The following is an 18,357-nucleotide window of genomic DNA, read 5'->3' on the forward strand; positions in this document are numbered from 1 at the left end:
TCTGTAAGTCAGGAAGGAACTCAAATTCCAGAATGACGACCTTGGTAGATATGAAAATAGCCAGAGAGCACTTCTTACATAAGCTATTTGTGAGAGGTGAGTGGACTCATCAGGACCAAACGGTCTGGCTGCAGGCAATCGCGCAACAGGTCACTGAAACAGGGTCAGATATGTGGAGAAATCAGGGTCCATTACATGTGGCCCTGAGTGAATTATACATGGCTGCTAAAGTTAAAGATGAACAGGACAAGATGGTTAGGATAGCGGCATATTTGTATCTATATATGGCAGCCATGCAGGACAAATGTGCTGAAGGCCAAGATCTGGCAAGTAGGCAAGGCTGCAGAGGAGCCAGGAGTCAGAAAATGATAGTAGGCAGTATATCATTACAATAAAAGAGGACATGGATAGACTGCAACAGGAGAAGGCTGACCAGGATACCAGATTTCTGGCCTTGCAGAAGGAGTACCAAGAAGGTTTGGACTCCCTTCTGCAGAGCCAGAAAAAGCTGGAGCAACAACTGGACTTCAACAGGGCATGCACAGAGCAGGTAGCCACCCTGCAAATTCGATTAGACAGAGAGAAAGAGGAAAGCAATAAATTGATTCTGAAAGTCCTCGATACCCAGGCAGAGTTTGATCAGGAGCGCCAGAAAGCTGGTGCCTTCCAAAGGCAAAGGGACAACCTGGCGGCACAGATGCAGGCTCTTAGTCAGGAAAGGGATACCTTAGGCCAGGAAGTCTGCCACTTAAAAAGGAAAATGGAAGAAAATCACCTGGCCCTCCAGGGACTGGGTGACCTCCAAAAAGAACACCAGAACTTGTTAGAGCACACCAGGAGGGTGGAGGATGCTCTGGCAAGAAAGGAGCAGGCCAATAGGGACACAGCTCAGGAGGTAACCCTCCTGCAGCAGAGACTGGCCCAGTACTCCAGGACCAATCAGGAGGCACAGAGAGAAAATGAGGCTCTCTGTCAGCACAATGATAGGCTCCAGCAACAGGTAGCAATGCAGGAGAGACTGATAGAGTCTAGTAAGGCCTTAACTGAGGAACTGAAAGCGCAGGCTCTTGCATTGCAACAGGGAACAGGGGCGGATAGAGATGAGGTTCGCTGGGAAAGAGAAACTCCTGAGCATAACCTCAGGAGCCCTAGTGCCAGAGGCCTTCACCTCTACCAGTCCCTGGACTGTGCCACCCCCATGCTCCCTGGCGCACATGAGCACGGGGCCACAGGGATGGCAGATTACTATCCAGCTAAAAGTATGGGGCTCATAGGCCAGTACCACCCAGGAATGGAGGGGTGGGCATCCGGGTATGGGCACCAGCACAGTTCAATTTAGTGGGGAACCCCAGGAGAGTAGGCCCACTAAGGGCATCCTGAAAACCTCTGCCCAGTTAGGTCAGTGGGGGGGATACCCAGCAAATCCTGGCAGCAAGGAGGGATCTGAAGACTCCTCTGAGCGGTACAGGAAACAGGAGACCAGGTCCCCACATTCTGCCAGCCACTCCCAGGCTCGCAGAATCCGGGAAAACCTGGAAGATCAGACGGGCACCTCTGGGAGCAGTGTTTCGGAGTCAGAGGATGAATGGACCAGGGTGACCCGAACCAAAAAGGCCAATAAGGCAAAAAGGGCCTTGCTTAAGGACCCATTGAAACAAATAAAGGCAATAAGGAATGTCATTACGCCTTATCACAAGAATGCCAAGTATTCTGTTTGGGAACACTGGGAGCTTTACGAGCAAATGATGGAGACTTTCCATTTGAAGGACAGCCAAAGCTGTATTCAATATCTAAAGTGGACCTTCTCACCAGAATACTCCGGTTTCTTTGCGGGGCTGGAGGACAAAAACCATTCAAGATGGTCCACCTACAGGGCGGCCATCTTGAAACATTTTTCTGTTCACAGAAATCCCCAAGAGGCTCGCAAGGCAGCCTACAATTTACAATGTGGGGAGGATCAGGCCCCACAAGATTTTGTGCAAGAATTAAAGCATGCTTTTGCGCAGACCACCAGAAGGGTGCGCACGGACAGCAGAGAGTTCATCACTACGTTTTTCCATGCTCTGCCCAAATACATCATGACCCAGCTAGTGAGAGATTTTCATGAGAAAAGATCTTTAGACTGGGTCGGACAGGCTACCCGGATCTATGAGGTGCAGAAGCCCATCGAAAATAAAAATAATGCGCCAAAGAACCCCAAAACCAACAGCACCCCTGCTGCCAGGGTGGCAGAGGTAAAGGTTGCCCCCGTTTTAGATTTGGAGATGGGGGGGCCTAAAAATCTGCCTGCACCAAATAATTCACAGCCCAGAAGGCCCTCGGGCCAGTCACAGACAGGGAGTCGAGGAGGTAGTCCCACAAATGGGGTCCCCCGCTCCCCTGACTATGTAAGTCCCCGCTACAAGGGAAACGACCAATCCTGGGTTATGTGTGGACTCCTCCAGCCCAAGGGGGGGATCCAGCCAAGCACCTGACCCGGGGAACTTCCCTCCCAACTTCCCACAGGAGGGCAGAAATTCTCCAAATCCTGGGCAGAACTTTTTCCCCAGGTATCCGCCCAACTTCCAGCCCCAAAATCATCCATCCTTCTTTCCCCAATACCCTGAGCCCAGACAACCTAATCCGGGAGAGGGGAGGCCAAGGGTGGAGGGGTACCAAAATCTTCCCAACCAGGGGTACTACCAGAGAAGGGATAGCTACCCTTCCCGGGATCAGCCCAGGGGAGAAAATAGAGCCCCGTATCTGCCTGAGCGGGTTTCACAACTTGAGCGCCAGGTCCAAAATATGGCACGAGATCTGGGTCACATACTGAGGGCTCAACAGAACCCTCAGATGAGCATGCCACCGCAGAATGCCCCAAACTCTGGACCTGGTGCTCCAGAACAATGACGGGGGCAGCACCCCGATAACCCACCGGTTCCCAGGGAGGAGGCATAAGGGGAAGGGGGGTGTAAAGCCTTGGAGGAAGCTTCCTTCTCAACTTGTAAACAGCCCCTGGAAAACCAGGAACCGGAAGCAAAATCTCCTGCCCCTGAAATTCTGCCTCCCCAGGAGCAGAGGGGGGGTAGGAGAAACAAAGGACCAAAACAGACCCACTTTGTGGAGGAGGTACAGGTCTTCCAATTTGAGGGAGAGGGATCCTCAGAAGATCCTGGGAAAAGGATCTTCTCCTTCAGAGATGGGGGAACTCCTCCCAAGGAAAAATGGGTCCCCAGGGATGTCAATTCAGACTGGGGAGATGTGGAGACTGAGCTACCGCCGCCCATCATCTCATCCCAGAACCGACAATACCGAAATCCCCTGGTTCAAACCCATCCTGGTGACTGCCTCCAAAAAGGGGGCGGCGGCCCAGAACCGGAACCAGGGGAACCCACAATGGCTCTGATCTCCAGTTGCCAACTTTTTCTTTCAGATTCCCAAGGCACTCCACAGAATTCTGCCCAAATCTCTTCGCTAGCAATGTCCAAAACCAGAAAGTTAGCCCACCAGTTGTCCAAAATGTGCATTATCTGTGCTCCCTTGAGGAGAAGGAGGGAAGATACTATGCCCCGGTACAAGTACAGGGGCAGGGTACAATTTTGGCACTGGTGGACACTGGATCCCAAGCTACCCTTCTGTCCAAAAGGGCCTTTGAGGAACTAAATGCAGGAAGGGGGGAGAGTTACCGAATTCCTCTCACCTCTCTTCCTGGACAACTGCAGAACTTTGACGGGAAGGAAATTCCCGTTGAGGGGACTGCAGACTTGGACATTAAAATTGGGCGATACAAGGTGAAACACCCGGTCATATTAGTGACTCCAGAGGGCACCCCTTGTTTACTAGGGAATGACCTCCTGAGAAGGTTGTCACCCCTAATAGATTGTGTAAACAAGGTCCTCTGGACCCAGACTAGCCGACCAATAAAATTAAAACAGAGTGTCAACCATGTTAGTTTAAACGGCACCTGCCACATGGTTGAACAAAAATCTGACCAAGTAGAATTTCACTTCCAGAACAACCAAACTCCAGACGTGACAGTAATAGCAGTAGGACAACAGACTGGTGATGGGGGTCCTCTCTATTTCTGAAAATCAACCTTCCTTCCAGTTTAAGGTGGTATTCCACACTGGAAGGAAACACTCTGAAATTCTTTACTAATCCACAATCAGACACTCCCACTCCTATAGTCCAGAAAGATGTGAAATCAGCTCAGAGCCTGGCTGATATTCAGCAAATTGGAGAGCAGTTGTTCATCCCTGTTCAGTTAAATGATGGGAAGGATTCTGTTCTCGCTCGAGTGTGTGTGAACAACGGTAAGAGCTTCATCAGCGAAGCCATGTTCCGCCAACTCCCAAAAGATCCAGCCATTCCCACATTCAAACTGCTAGACAAATGGGAAATGGACCTGGAAGCACCTAATTCCAAACATCTCCTGCCAAGCAGGTGTAGGCTCAAAATCTCCATTGGCAACAAGAGCATAGTCCATAATTGTTGGGTCGTGCGAGACGTCACTGCTGCCTTTTACTTAGGCAGTGACATTCTCAATCACTTTGCCATTAGTTTGGACCTAATAAACTTCAAAGCTTGGTCCCGATTAGCGGATAGTCCCATGTGCTCTGATGATCCAGAAAAAGCATTTAGGTCAGCTCAATTGCTACCTTATGCAGTTGAAATTCAGATCAAATAGGAAGTCACCATCCCAGAAAGGACCCGACAATTCTCCCTGGAAGTGAAAGTTAAAAGAGGACAAAAATTGCAAAACCCTGATGCTTATATACATCTAAATGCTTCTCTCCAACAGCAAGGGTTGGGGGTAAACCCAACTCCATTAGTCAACATAGAACATGACACCATTCCAATAGAGGTGGATAACAGCGACTTAAAGAGTATTACTCTAGCCGCAGGCACCATTATTGGAATGGCGATTGATGACCGACATTTCTCCATTGATTTAGGAAATTAACTGTTAGGACCAATCCCCAAGCACTGTTTTGACAGTGACAGTGAGGACAATACAACACCAGAAAGGATTTTCACCCGGCATGGGGGAAACTTCCTGGTGTACACTTCTTGCCCTTATGGTAAGGAAGATGTGACTTGTGACTTCAGGAGGGATGAGGTGATTTTCCAGGTCCATGAGGGCTGCCTTTCCCACCTGAAGCCTCCAGTCCAAATCAGCACTCTGACCAGGGACCTCTCCACCCAGCTAGAGGAGGCCGCTGAGATAGCCAAACCAGAAGTCTTTGCAGGCTTCAGGCAGATGGTGGAAGAGAGAGTCAACCTAGCTGATGCCTGTGTGACTCTGGAACAGAAGCAAAACTTGAAACAAGTTTTCTTGGATTTCCAAGATCTCTTTGCGGTAGACTCATATGACTGTGGTCGCACCGACATCCACACCACAACAATTCCCACGGACCCTGGAATGACTCCAGTGTTTGTGAAGCAATATCGCTTGCCTCTCGCATCCATGGAGTCCCTTACTGAAATAATTAAGAACCTTGAGTCCCGGGGAATAATCCGTCCAGTCCACTGCACTTTCAATAATCCGGTGCTGGGAATATTGAAGCCAAACGGCCAGTGGAGTCTCTGCGCCGACCTTAGGGAGCTCAACAAATGGGTCCATACTTCCCGATGGCCTCTGCCCTACATTGACCAAGGGCTGGCCCAGATTCAGGGGTCACAGGTATTCACAGCAATAGACCTGACCAATGGATACTGGACCGTGCCTGTCAGTAGGGAGGACCAATACAAACTGGCTTTTACCTTTGGGGCGCCAGCAGTACACATGGACCCGGACTCCCTTCGGATACCTCAACTCCGGCAATGAATTCAACATTTTCCTACATAAGGCCATGCCCGACCTGGATGCGAGGGGTAACCTGGCTTATGTAGATGATGTCCTCATCAAAAGTTCATCTGTGGAGGAACACATAGCGGAGATCCGTTATGTTCTGACACAGTTGAGGGCCGCCGGAGCAAAACTTTCCTTTCAGAAAGCACAGTGGTGTAGAACCCGTGTTAATTTCTTGGGGCATGAGATTACTCCTCAGGGTCTCTGTCCCCAAGAAAAGAAAGTGGAAGCACTCCAGAAACTGAAAGACCCCACAACTCTGCGGGAACTAAGGAGCCTCCTTGGACTGACTGATTACAGCAGAAAGTTCATTGAAGGCTACGCAGAGATCACTAGACCCCTGATTCATCTCTTGAAGGGGGGATCAACTGGGAATGGGGTCCAGAACAATCCGAGGCGGTAAGACAACTCAAAAGAAGCCTCTCACAAGCGCCTTGCCTAGCTAACCCTGTCAGAAACAAGGAGTTCTTCCTGGAGACGGGGTTCTCTATTACGTGCTTGATGGCAGTATTATACCAAAAGCATGAAAAGGTCAATAAAGTAATCTCCTATGCGAGCAAAACTTTATCCTCTGTGGAGGAAAAATTTAACGATTGTGAGAAGGCACTCCTGGCAACGGTGTGGGCATTGAAGAATTGCCGCCCGTTTATCCAGGGGGAACACATCATAGTGGAGACTCCACACCAGCCTCTGCAATATCTCCAAAGTGACAGAATCCGGGCCGGAAATGTGAGTAATTCCCAAATTACTTCCTGGATTCTGTCAATGCAAGGCTTTCCTGTGGAGGTCATATATGGCCAAAACAAGAAGAGTCCCCACGCACAAGGTCTGGCTGACTTGCATGATTGTGCCAGAGAAAACTGTCTTGAGGACGAAAGTCTAAAAATCAAGGACAACATGGAGGCATACCTTAATTCCCCACACAAAGTCTTTGAAGAAGACAAGTGTGAAGGAATGCCCACTGTCTATGTGGATGGATGCTCTTACCATGTTGACAACGACGGGGAGAAAGAACTGGTGGCTGGTGTAGGGAAGGCATGGGTGAAGGAGTTCCCAGAACCCTCCGCTGGATACAAAATTGGTCCCCGAAGTAGTCAGGTGGCAGAATTGATGGCTGTACATCAGGCCATCCTCACTGCTGTCCAGCATCAACTCCACAAACTGGTCATAATCACAGATTCGGATTACGTACGGAACGGGTTCGTGGAGCACCTGGTCAACTGGAAAACCAGAGGCATGTTTTGTGCTAATAACAAACCCCTGAAACATGGGAAGTTAATCCAAAATATTGATGATCTAGTCACATCGAATGGGATGACCATCTACTGGAAAAAGATCAAGGGTCATTCCAAAGTAGAGGGACCAGACAAAACTGGAAATGACTTAGCTGATCAGCTGGCCAAAACCGGGGCCATCCAAGGGGATCTAATCGAAATGGAGTCCCTGTTGGGGGAAATCCATGTCACCGCTATCACTAGGTCCCAGACAAATGCTCACAATGATCTTTCAATTGCACACTAGAGTAAGGAGACCCCTGATGCTGATTTAATTACAGCTCAGAAGGGGGATCCAATAATTGGTAAGTTTTACCAACACATTGAGGACCCTGAGAACTTTCCCTTGACGGATACCGATTACATTGGGAAAGAGGACCTTAGAGTGTTGATGAAATGTCCAAAGATGTTCCGGATCCAAGACGGTTTGTTGGTAAGGAAATCCCAAGCTGGCCACGATCAGTGGGTGGTTCCTACCTCATTCCGAAGCCTGATGTTAAGTCATGCCCATGATGCGGCCACCGCCGGTCATAGGGGGTTTCACACAACACTGGAAATCTTAAGAGAGGTTGCATACTGGCCACACATGGGGCAGGACCTCGACCAATTCTTGAAGGGGTCTCTTGTGTGTGCACAATTTCAGCCATCATCCCTCACACACCGTGCGCCTCTCCAAAAGAGGGGGATGACACTGCCATGGTCAGATTTGCAAATCGACTTTGTAGGCCCTGTGATTCACTCGTCTAGAGGAAACAAGTACATGTTGACCGTTACATGCTTGTTCACCAAGTGGGTGGAATGTCTCCCAGCCCCAAACTGCAAGGCAGAAACAGCAGCTGCCCTGATGATTAACCACATATTTTCCCGTTTTGGTCTACCTCAAAGGATTGAGTCAGACAGAGGTAGCCACTTCACCAGTGAAGTAATGACAAAGATGTGGGAGATACTGGGGGTCAAAAGAAAGCTACATATTGCTTACAGGCCAGCTTCTTCTGGAGCAGTGGAGAGATATAACCAAACCATTGTGAGCATCTTAAAAAAGTTTGTGGCAGATTCTGGGCCAAGTTGGGATATCCGATTACCTCTGGTCCTAATGGCCATCAGATCTACCCCTCAATCTGCAACCAAAATGTCACCATTTGAGTTGATGACTGGACGCAAGATGGTGCTTCCCCAGCATTTGCTCTACAGGATTTGCTCTACAGGACTCAAGAGCAGACACTCATAAATGCCTCCACAACTTATGTGTATGTGGAGAATTTAAGGAAACACCTTCAACATGCTTTTGCCTATGCTCAGCGGAATCTAGAAAGATCAGCCGAGAACATGAAGACCCACTATGATTTAAAAACTACTCGAAAGGAATATAAGGTGGGTGATCGGGTCTATCTATACAATTTCCAAAGGAACCAGGCCAAACAGCGAAAATGTTTGCCTACATGGATGGGACAGTTTGAAATTATAGACAAAATCTCCCCAGTGGCGTACAAGATCCGCATCCCCAAAGGCGGTTTGGCAGAGGGGGAAGACAAGTGGGTACATATAAATCAGCTAAAGTGTTGCCATCCCAGGCACACTCTGCAACAACTGGAGGAATCCACTGGAATCCAAGAGGGGGCCGCTCCAGAGTAATTCAGTTCCAACCCTAAAATATTCCACATATAGCATATAAAATTCTGTGAACCTTGTATATATATATATATGTTCTTGTCTCCTAAGTTAAAAAAGAAAATGTATATGTTCATATCTTCTGATTCATAAAATGTATATGTTCGCCACACCATTAATAGTGGTGGAAAAATGTCTAGGAATGTGTATTGCCGCTTTGCTTTATCATCCTAGGAGAGATGAAACCATGAAGACTGACCAAGGAGGACGACCGGGGACCGGGAGCAGAGACCCGAGGGGCCCGGGGTACTGCCCAATATTCCCATCAGGACCGGCAAGGAGAACCGATCGATCCAACTGGATGGGGGAAAAGATGCTGAACTGTGCCATCTACCGGAAGAAGATGAGGAGAACATCCCAGATCTTGCGAGTTCCATCTGAGAAAGGACAGAATGGCCATCGCAAGAGGGGGGGCTTGTGGGATGTTTTTACCCATGCATCCGAGCCCTACCACAAAAACTGTGCTTTACTGGCATTGAAAACATCATGATGGCCAGAACTTCCCAGAAAATGCACAGGGAAATGCATGAAGAAAGGCTGACACCCATCTTTGCCTATGTTGTGAGCACAGGAGGGCACTGCCTAAAACCACCATTGAGCTACACACACAGTAGCCTGAAACCATTGGGAATGGCAATGCTGATTGCCAAAAAAAGCAACTCAGAACTGTGGGGAATTCATTTTCTTAATCCCAAAAATGGTTGCATTACCAGTACTCACCACTATCAGAAAGCCGGGGTTTTAAAACCACCAGACTTTTGTGTAAAACTGCACAAATGAAACAAAACCAGACCAAGGAAAGACTTGCTAAGAGGTGGAAGAATGTAAAACCATATTCTGAAATGACTTGAAGGAAGTAATTATTTAATGTATAGGTACAAATTGTCAGTTTGATTTGAATGTAGAAAACTGGGAACAAAAAGTGACATTTAGCTGAAACCTGGCTTAGTGAAACTGGATTCTGCCTGACAACTACCCCCGACAGGAGAAACCTGTTCAGCCACTCTTCCCAGGCCTAGCTGCATCCTGCTGCCCCTTGCCAACTGGAGTTGTCATCTCTCTGATTAGATTAGGGGTGGAGCACCTGGTAACTGGAAGGAACAGAACAATGCAACTCCCTTGACTCAGGCAAATGTTATATTGGGGGCGTCGTAAAGTGGCTTCCTCTTAGGGGAAACTGGGAGGGGCAGTGCCTCTGCTAGCAGCTGAACTTGGGGGAAGTGGATAAACCAGTTATTCCACCCTGTGATGTGGGAAGCCACACCCCTTTTTTACCATGGCATAATTTTAAAAAGATAGATAACCCATAGTGCGGACTTGTCAGAATTATATAAGTAATATCATTATTTTTGTGATTTTTCTGTGAACATTTTGAGAGGCGTTAGGACCCTGTGGTGTATTCTGGGGGGTTGCTAGCGGAAAATAGGGTCTCACTCCAAATGTCTGCATGTTAAAAATCTGACACTTCATCAATTAATGTCCATACTCCTTGCGCACATGTGTGTAATTTTGGCTAAATGTCCGATATTGCAAAACCAGTTAAAAAGCGCAAAATGTTGTCATTTTTTAATGCAAGCCCCTAGGAAGATCAGAGGCGGACAAGCATGGACCATAAGGAATATATAATGTGCACATGTAATTTCAACAAATTGTATATCTGGGAACGATGTATTTGAATCAAATATAGATTTATGGGCAAACTGACCAGGGGAGGATCCTCTGACCCATATACAGACCTCATCATGATGACAATCCATTTCCTTCCCCCAATCATGGGAGAGGGGACAATTGGGCCAATGACAAGTAGAGAGAGGCAGGCTTAGCTAGGCCCAGGCACACACCCATTTTCAAAACACATAAAAAGAGACTGCTGGGACAGGTAGAGGGATTCAATTCCATTTGCTGCGGAGCATGCTGACCGACGACTTCACATCCAGAGATCCAAACTTCAAATCCATCAATCTCCAAAGACCAGAACTTTACTTCAGAACTTAAAGCAAGGGCCTAAACCCACAAACTAAGAACTCTTCTCAGCAGGCCTAAGCTTTCCAACAGGCCTAGAACCGACTTGCTAATCCTTATACTTTTGCCGCAATCACGATTCATGCACTCGCAAATTTACCGCGATTTGCGATTTTGGCTCAATTTCTCCACTTGTCAAAATAGCAGCTCCATTCTTTCCTTTGTTAAAATCCGTTTGCAACTTGGTAATAATCCTAGAGCATTGCTAAAGTGAGCCTGAACTAATACCAACACGCATCTCCCACTCACCCTGGATCTCTAGAGGGAATTAAAATCATTGGCACATTTTCCCATCCATTGCTATCACATTTAAAAAGCATTTTGGGCCTGTGTTTCAAACTCCTACCTGTTTCCTCTAAGCTTGCTGGGGGGGAACTGAATTTCTTTGTATTGTATTTGATTGCATTCCTGAGAACTGTGTGCTCCTCTTTCCATCTCCTTCCATTTCTTACATTGCATAGGGGAGGGGGGGGGGGGTGAATTGCCAGAGAAAAAGTGATTATCTTATCTTTTGCTAAAATCATATCAAGTATTTCTGTACTGCATTTTATTCTTCATTGCTTTTTCCCTTGAAATCATAAAAGTATTTTTGCTACTTTATCCATCCTATACTAACTCCTCATTGATTGTAAAGAAGTGTGCTAGTGCCACATTACCCATTGTTGATCCACATCATATGTCTAAGTGTACTATCAGATATTAATTTATTATAAAGTGTGATATATATATATTGTTTAAATTCTCAAATAAACCCTTTAATTTGCAAAACAAACCTACTTCTTGGCTCAGTGGGGTCAGGGGGATTCTAAGAGGGGGGTGTTATACAAGGGTTGTCATCCAGAGTACTGAACTGAATATAAAAATACATCAATAAGGGTTTTCCTCAGCATCCCAGACTAGGCATAAACTTAGCTGTAGTGTTGATTGAATATCGCTTACAAAAGTGGGGGCTCGGAGCCGGGACATTCTGGGTTAGATTTACCATTTGTGCAGATTAATACAGTGTGCCAACTGACCAGATACACATATCCGGTTAGATCACCACGCTGTTTTACACTGTGACAGCACCCCTCAAAGGAACACTCTAAGGAAACGGTCTGTTTTTGCAAAATAAAATACAAACTTCTATAAGTCAGGAAGGAACTCAAATTCCAGAATGACGACCTTGGTAGATATGAAAATAGCCAGAGAGCACTTCTTACATAAGCTATTTGTGAGAGGTGAGTGGACTCATCAGGACCAAATGGTCTGGCTGCAGGCAATCGTGCAACAGGTCACTGAAACAGGGTCAGAATTGTGGAGAGATCAGGGTCCATTACATGTGGCCCTGAGTGAATTATACATGGCTCCTAAAGTTAAAGATGAACACGACGGTTAGGATAGCGCATATTTGTATCTATATATGGCAGCCATGCAGGACAAATGTGCTGAAGGCCAAGATCTGGCAAGTAGGCAACAGCTGACGTTAGAAAAGGCCCAATCTGACCTGGTCTCTTCTGAGCAGAGGCTGCAGAGGAGCCAGGAGTCAGAAAATGATAGTAGGCAGTATATCATTAAAATAAAAGAGGACATGGATAGTCTGCAACAGGAGAAGGCTGACCAGGATACCAGATTTCTGGCCTTGCAGAAGGAGTACCAAGAAGGTTTGGACTCCCGTCTGCAGAGCCAGAAAAAGCTGGAGCAACAACTGGACTTCAACAGGGCATGCACAGAGCAGGTAGCCACCCTGCAAATTCGATTAGACAGAGAGAAAGAGGAAAGCAATAAATTGATTCTGAAAGACCTGGATACCCAGGCAGCGTTTGATCAGGAGCGCCAGAAAGCTGGTGCCTTCCAAAGGCAAAGGGACGACCTGGCGGCACAGATGCAGGCTCTTAGTCAGGAAAGGGATACCTTAGGCCAGGAAGTCTGCCACTTAAAAAGGAAAATGGAAGAAAATCACCTGGCCCTCCAGGGACTGGGTGACCTCCAAAAAGAACACCAGAACTTGTTAGAGCACACCAGGAGGGTGGAGGATGCTCTGGCAAGAAAGGAGCAGGCCAATAGGGACACAGCTCAGGAGGTAACCCTCCTGCAGCAGAGACTGGCCCAGTACTCCAGGACCAATCAGGAGGCACAGAGAGAAAATGAGGCTCTCTGTCAGCACAATGATAGGCTCCAGCAACAGGTAGCGATGCAGGAGAGACTGATGGTAAGGCCTTAACTGAGGAACTGAAAGCGCAGGCTCTTGCATTGCAACAAGGAACAGGGGCGTATAGAGATGAGGTTCGCTGGGAAAGAGAAACTCCTGAGCATAACCTCAGGAGCCCTAGTGCCAGAGGCCTTCACCTCTACCAGTCCCTGGACTGTGCACCCCCATGCTCCCTGGCGCACATGAGCACGGGGCCACAGGGATGGCAGATTACTATCCAGCTAAAAGTATGGGGCTCATAGGCCAGTACCACCCAGGAATAGAGGGGTGGGCATCCGGGTATGGGCACCCAAGCACAGTGAAATTTAGTGGGGAACCCCAGGAGAGTAGGCCCACTAAGGGCATCCTGAAACCCTCTTCCCAGTTAGGTCAGTGGGGGGGATACCCAGCAAATCCTGGCAGCAAGGAGGGATCTGAAGACTCCTCTGAGTGGTACAGGAAACAGGAGACCAGGTCCCCACATTCTGCCAGCCACTCCCAAGCTCGCAGAATCCGGGAAAACCTGGAAGATTAGACGGGCACCTTTGGGAGCAGTGCTTCGGAGTCAGAGGATGAATGGACCAGGGTGACCCGAACCAAAAAGGCCAATAAGGCAAAAAGGGGCTTGCTTAAGGACCCATTGAAACAAATAAAGGCAATAAGGAATGTCATCACACCTTATCACAAGAATGCCAAGTATTCTGTTTGGGAACACTGGGAGCTTTGCGAGCAAATGATGGAGACTTTCCATTTGAAGGACAGCCAAAGCTGTATTCAATATCTAAAGTGGACCTTCTCACCAGAATACTCCGGTTTCTTTGCGGGACTGGAGGACAAAAACCATTCAAGATGGTCCACCTACAGGGCGGCCATCTTGAAACATTTTTCTGTTCACAGAAATCCCCAAGAGGCTCGCAAGGCAGCCTACAATTTACAATGTGGGGAGGATCAGGCCCCACAAGAATTTGTGCAAGAATTAAAGCGTGCTTTTGCGCAGACCACCAGAAGGGTGCGCACGGACAGCAGAGAGTTCATCAATAAGTTTTTCCATGCTCTGCCCAAATACATCCTGACCCAGCTAGTGAGAGATTTTCATGAGAAAAGATCTTTAGACTGGGTCGGACAGGCTACCCGGATCTATGAGGTGCAGAAGCCCATCGAAAATAAAAATAATGCGCCGAAGAACCCGAAAACCAACAGCACCCCTGCTGCTGCCAAAGTGGCAGAGGTAAAGGTTGCCCCCGTTTTAGATTTGGAGATGGGGGGGCCAAAACACCTGCCTGTACCAAATAATTCACAGCCCAGAAGGCCCTCGGGCCAGTCACAGACAGGGAGTCGAGGAGGTAGTCCCACAAATGGGGTCCCCCGCTCCCCTGACTATGTAAGTCCCCGCTACAAGGGAAACCGACCAATCCTGGGTTATGTGTGGACTCCTCCAGCCCAAGGGGGGCGGATCCAGCCAAGCACCTGACCCGGGGAACTTCCCTCCCAACTTCCCACAGGAGGGCAGAAATTCTCCAAATCCTGGGCAGAACTTTTTCCCAAGGTATCCGCCCAACTTCCAGCCCCAAAATCATCCATCCTTCTTTCCCCAATTCCCTGAACCCAGACAACCTAATCCGGGAGAGGGGAGGCCAAGGGTGGAGGGGTACCAAAATCTTCCCAACCAGGGGTACTACCAGAGAAGGGATAGCTACCCTTCCCGGGATCAGCCCAGGGGAGAAAATAGAGCCCCGTATCAGCCTGAGCGGGTTTCACAACTTGAGCGCCAGGTCCAAAATATGGCACGAGATCTGGGTCACATACTGAGGGCTCAACAGAACCCTCAGATGAGCATGCCACAGCAGAATGCCCCAAACTCTGGACCTGGTGCTCCAGAACAATGACGGGGGCAGCACCCCGATAACCCACCGGTTCCCAGGGAGGAGGCATAAGGGGGAGGGGGGTGCAAAGCCTTGGACGAAGCTTCCTTCCCAACTTGTAAAAAGCCCCTGGAAAACCAGGAACCGGAAACAAAATCTCCTGCCCCTGAAAGTCTGCCTCCCAAGGAGCAGAGGGGGGGGGGGTAGGAGAAACAAAGGACCCAAACAGACCCACTTTGTGGAGGCGGTACAGGTCTTCCAATTTGAGGGAGAGGGATCCTCAGAAGATCCTGGGAAAAGGATCTTCTCCTTCAGAGATGGGGGGAACTCCTCCCAAGGAAAAATGGGTCCCCAGGGATGTCAATTCAGACTGGGGAGATGTGGAGACTGAGCTACCGCCGCCCATCATCTCATCCCAGAACCGACAATACCGAAATCCCCTGGTTCAAACCCATCCTGGTGACTGCCTCCAAAAAGGGGGGGGTGGCCCAGAACCGGAACCAGGGGAACCCACAATGGCTCTGATCTCCAGTTGCCAACTTTTTCTTTCAGATTCCCAAGGCTCTCCACAGAATTCTGCCCAAATCTCTTCGCTAACAATGTCCAAAACCAGAAAGTTAGCCCACCAGTTGTCCAAAAATGTGCATTATCTGTGCCCCCTTGAGGAGAAGGAGGGAAGATACTATGCCCCGGTACAGGTACAGGGGCAGGGTACAATTTTGGCACTGGTGGACACTGGATCCCAAGCTACCCTTCTGTCCAAAAGGGCCTTTGAGGAACTAAATGCAGGAAGGGGGGAGAGTTACCGAATACCTCTCACCTCTCTTCCTGGACAACTGCAGAACTTTGATGGGAAGGAAATTACTGTTGAGGGAACTGCAGACTTGGACATTAAAATTGGGCGACACAAGGTGAAACACCCGGTCATAGTAGTGACTCCAGAGGGCACCCCTTGTTTACTAGGGAATGACCTCCTGAGAAGGTTGTCACCCCTAATAGATTGTGTAAACAAGGTCCTCTGGACCCAGACCAGCCGACCAATAAAATTAAAACAGAGTGTCAACCATGTTAGTTTAAACGGCACCTGCCACATGGTTGAACAAAAATCTGACCAAGTAGAATTTCACTTCCAGAACAACCAAACTCCAGACGTGACAGTAATAGCAGTAGGACAACAGACTGGTGATGGGGGTCCTCTCTATTTCTGAAAATCAACCTTCCTTCCAGTTTAAGGTGGTATTCCACACTGGAAGGAAACACTCTGAAATTCTTCACTAATCCACAATCAGACACTCCCACTCCTATAGTCCAGAAAGATGTGAAATCAGCTCAGAGCCTGGCTGATATTCAGCAAATTGGAGAGCAGTTGTTCATCCCTGTTCAGTTAAATGACGGGAAGGACTCTGTTCTCGCTCGAGTGTGTGTGAACAACGGTAAGAGCTTCATCAGCGAAGCCATGTTCCGCCAACTCCCAAAAGATCCAGCCATTCCCACATTCAAACTGCTAGACAAATGGGAAATGGACCTGGAAACACCTAATTCCAAACATCTCCTGCCAAGCAGGTGTATGCTCAAAATCTCCATTGGCAACAAGAGCATAGTCCATAATTGTTGGGTCGTGGAGACGTCACTGCCGCCTTTTACTTAGGCAGTGACATTCTCAATCGCTTTGCCATTAGTTTGGACCTAATAAACTTCAAAGCTTGGTCCCGATTAGCGGATAATCCCATGTGCTTTGATGATCCAGAAAAAGCATTTAGGTCAGCTCAATTGCTACCTTATGCAGTTGAAATTCAGATCAAAGAGGAAGTCACCATCCCAGAAAGGACCCGACAATTCTCCCTGGAAGTGAAAGTTAAAAGAGGACAAAAATTGCAAAACCCTGATGCTTATATACATCTAAATGCTTCTCTCCAACAGCAAGGGTTGGGGGTAAACCCAACTCCATTAGTCAACATAGAACATGATACCATTCCAATAGAGGTGGATAACAGCGACTTAAAGAGTATTACTCTAGCCGCAGGCACCATTATTGGAATGGCGATTGATGACCGACATTTCTCCATTGATTTAGGAAATGAACTGTTAGGACCAATCCCCAAGGACTGTTTTGACAGTGACAGTGAGGACAATACAACACCAGACAGGATTTTCACCCGGCATGGGGGAAACTTCCTGGTGTACACTTCTTGCCCTTATGGTAAGGAAGATGTGACTTGTGACTTCAGGAGGCATGAGGTGATTTTCCAGGTCCATGAGGGCTTTCTTTCCCCCTCTGAAGCCTCCAGTCCAAATCAGCACTCTGACCAGGGACTTCTCCACCCAGCTAGAGGAGGCCGCTGAGATAGCCAAACCAGAAGTCTTTCCAGGCTTCAGGCAGTTGGTGGAAGAGAGAGTCAGCCTAGCTGATGCCTGTGTGACTCTGGAACAGAAGCAAAAGTTGAAACAAGTTTTCTTGGATTTCCAAGATCTCTTTGCGGTAGACTCATATGACTGTGGTCGCACCGACATCCACACCACAACAATTCCCATGGACCCTGGAATGACTCCAGTGTTTGTGAAGCAATATCGCTTGCCTCTCGCATCCATGGAGTCCCTTACTGAAATAATTAAGAACCTTGAGTCCCGGGGAATAATCCGTCCAGTCCACAGCACTTTCAATAATCCGGTGCTGGGAATATTGAAGCCAAACGGCCAGTGGAGTCTCTGCGCCGACCTTAGGGAGCTCAACAAACGGGTCCATACTTCCCGATGGCCTCTGCCCTACATTGACCAAGGGCTGGCCCAGATTCAGGGGTCACAGGTATTCACAGCAATAGACCTGACCAATGGATACTGGACCGTGCCTGTCAGTAGGGAGGACCAATACAAACTGGCTTTTACCTTTGGGGGCCAGCAGTACACATGGACCCGGACTCCCTTCGGATACCTCAACTCCGGCAATGAATTCAACATTTTCCTACATAAGGCCATGCCCGACCTGGATGCGAGGGGTAACCTGGCTTATGTAGATGATGTCCTCATCAAAAGTTCATCTGTGGAGGAACACATAGCGGAGATCCGTTATGTTCTGACACAGTTGAGGGCCGCCGGAGCAAAACTTTCCTTTCAGAAAGCACAGTGGTGTAGAACCCGTGTTAATTTCTTGGGGCATGAGATTACTCCTCAGGGTCTCTGTCCCCAAGAAAAGAAAGTGGAAGCACTCCAGAAACTGAAAGACCCCACAACTCTGCGGGAACTAAGGAGCCTCCTTGGACTGACTAATCACAGCAGAAAGTTCATTGAAGGCTACGCAGAGATCACTAGACCCCTGATTCATCTCTTGAAGGGGGGGATCAACTGGGAATGGGGTCCAGAACAATCCGAGGCGGTAAGACAACTCAAAAGAAGCCTCTCACAAGCGCCTTGCCTAGCTTACCCTGTCAGAAACAAGGAGTTCTTCCTGGAGACGGGGTTCTCTAATACGTGCTTGACGGCAGTATTATACCAAAAGCATGACAAGGTCAATAAAGTAATCTCCTATGCGAGCAA

This window comes from Ambystoma mexicanum, chromosome 5q (genome assembly GCF_040938575.1).
Source record: "Ambystoma mexicanum isolate Mex_15411 chromosome 5q, UKY_AmexF1_1, whole genome shotgun sequence".
Taxonomy (NCBI): domain Eukaryota; kingdom Metazoa; phylum Chordata; class Amphibia; order Caudata; family Ambystomatidae; genus Ambystoma; species Ambystoma mexicanum.